Source organism: Suncus etruscus, chromosome 10 (genome assembly GCF_024139225.1).
Source record: "Suncus etruscus isolate mSunEtr1 chromosome 10, mSunEtr1.pri.cur, whole genome shotgun sequence".
Classification (NCBI taxonomy): domain Eukaryota; kingdom Metazoa; phylum Chordata; class Mammalia; order Eulipotyphla; family Soricidae; genus Suncus; species Suncus etruscus.
In genome coordinates, this window is record NC_064857.1 from 3772635 (window position 1) to 3775511 (window position 2877).

Sequence of the window (2877 nt, forward strand, 5' to 3'; positions counted from 1 at the left end):
ATACTGGACTTAGTTCCCAAAGGATCCCCACTGCAAGAACTCTATCCAAGACCTCCCTGCAGCAAATCTCTTCTCGATCTCAAGAAGGCCAGGGTGTGTGATGAAAAGGTGTCCTGGAGCCCGTACCCCACAAGAAAATCTCAAAAGACAATGGGGAAGCCTATACTTTCATCATAAGTATATGACCTATGTAACACTACCTCTTAACCTGTTTTTCCTCAAATGTAAGGTAATCTTAATCACTTTGTTCCTTTTACTTTTTTACTTAATTATTTTTAAAATATGGAATACTTCACGAATTTGCATGTCATCCTTGCACAGGGGCCACACTGATCTTTTCTGTATTGTTCCAATTTTAGTATATGTGCTGCTTAAGCTAGCACTTTTTTTACATAATTTTTAAAAAATCTTTTTTTTCTTTATATATATGTGAGCATATATTTTTATTTTTTGTCCTGTTTCTGTTATCTTCTCTTTCCACACTCAAACGCACCAGCAATATAATGTAGCACCATTTCTTCCTGCAAAGGCATACTAAAAAAAAGGAAAATTCACGTATAAAAACAAGCTCTTATCTACTAGGGATAAGAACTCATATTTTTTTTTACAACACAGGGGCATCTCCCACCTTGAACATATGTCATGTGGATCCAACTTAGACCCCAGGGAATTAGACACCGATCGTCCAGCCTTGACTCCTGAATCCCAGACATAGTAATGACACAGTTCTCCACAACAGCTCCCGGAACCAAATCCACTCCGGGGCATCCTTAGTACTGCTTTGACACCAACATGTGCCAGTTCTAATATGATATCGTGACAATGAGGAAATGGGAACAACTTGATCTAAGAGTAGGTTGTTCTATCTCACTAGCTAAGGATAAGACAAAATCAGAAGACTTGTCACCCTTCTATATGTGCAAAAGCCAAGATCGCTATCTACAGATGACTGGTTGTTACAACCATGACTGGACAGTACACATCCTGGGACCAATAAAAAAGCTCTAGCGTAGGTTTTGGTCTACAATCTGTACAACAAACAAGATCTTTAATTCCAGAGGTCTGACTAAGACAATCGCAACTAAATGGGTCATCTGGAAACAAAACGAAAGACTCTATCCCAGGCTCCATCCTAAGAACAGTGCAATGACCATGACCACCAACTACATGATTAAAATGACACTGAAGGAACAGAACTGCTAGAACCACAAAGAAAGGCTTCATCATAAGCTTCACTCCTTGACCCACAGGTCAAGCAAGATTACTAGATCTAGGTCAAGACACCAAGATCTCTAGATACAGAGGTCTGATTTTACCACCCATGACGAAGCAGAAGTCTTCCATACACCACAAAAGCACCGAGGGGAGAGTAAATGAACATGCAAGGAGACTACAGTTAATCCCATGACAGTATTCTTCAAGAGTGGAGAAACCCTGTATCTCTTAGGCCAGTGGTCGGCACATGTGGCTCTTTACACTTTTAATTTGGCTCTTCTGTGTGCCGGGTGGCCGCTCCAGGAGTCAGGACTCTGCTCCTAGCCTCTGTCAGTGCACGCCCTGTGTGCAGCCCCAGCGGCCAGCTCCAAGAGTGTAATATGATACCCAGTATTAACCCTAAACAAAGGTGTTCCCCCAACATCATTCTTTCTTAAACCTCTCCTTTGATATGTAAAAGTCCAATGAATATGTACTTTTGTCTTTCTCTCTCTCTCTCTCTCTCTCTCTCTCTCTCTCTCTCTCTCTCTCTCTCTCTCGACCTGAAGCCTCCTGGTATTGAGAATTGGTTTTAATAAAGAGTTTTTTGGGCTTGAGGCAGAGAGTACAAGGTAAAAGGCCATGGACTCCATGATCATCCTTTCCTGGCTAGCTTGGTTTATTATTTCTTTCCTGCTACCCTGATTCTTCAGACCAGCTTGGGTGTGGCTTAGAAATACAGTGCCTGAAGTGATCTTAAAACACATATTTTATTTTGCACAAGAGTGGGCATCTTCCATGAAGAGATTCTCAACTCAGAGTTTTCTTTTCTGTGGATTCTCATGTTCAGAGTACTCATGATTAAAGTTGTGAGCTAATGCCCTTAAGTGCTGTTTTTCATATTGATTATGATTTTCTGCATTATGAATTTCTGCCAATCAGAAATTTTTTGCAAGAGTGGAAACATTTCAATATCTCCTTCTCAGACACGCTACCCCAGAATCAGATTCTTTTTTGAACACATCCATCTTATGTCTCACTGTAAAAAACTACTTGTGAAACTCCCCTGCAGAGAAATATTAAATTTATAGAGAAAAAGAACAATGTCTGCCAAATACACAAGCTTAGCTACCCATTCCTTGTTCAACTGGGGCTGTACAAAGTCAGAGTTCTGCTCTCACAGGAACTGCACTACTTCTTCCCTCTTGCCAACAAGGTGAGAGAACACCTTCCCCTGAACAGCCACTTCACTTTTTCATGAAGAAGATGCTAGTAGTGGGCATCCATACTCTCACCCAGGGTGGTGAATAGCCTGGAATTGGTCACAATTGTGAATGTCACAAGTTATCTTTACTGTGTCATCTGTCACAGAGTTCATCAGGGAGTTTTTTTTTTTTTTTTGAATCCAGTCTATCATACAATGAGTGGATACACTGTACGGTGTACATCTTCTGTTTCTTGTGACTACACAAAAGCACTAACCATGCACAGTGCATCATTTGTACATATATTAACACATCAGATTATTATTCTGAGTGAAATGAGTCAGAAGCAGAGGTGTAGACACAGAATAATCATTTGTGGCATATAAGAATAATAAATGGCAATATGGTAATAATATCTAGAGAAAATAGAGATGAGGGGCAGGAGGAGTAGTCCATGATAAGAAGCTTGCCATAAAAA

The 2877-nt window shown here is 40.3% G+C and overlaps 1 non-coding gene across 1 annotated transcript; it reads right to left on the bottom strand.

Annotated features, from left to right (window-relative positions):
• Positions 1-276: 276 nt before the first annotated feature.
• On the bottom strand, positions 277-383 carry LOC126021636 (U6 spliceosomal RNA). Its single transcript, XR_007500135.1, has one exon. It is a non-coding gene; the product is annotated as a U6 spliceosomal RNA (small nuclear RNA).
• Positions 384-2877: the final 2494 nt, after the last annotated feature.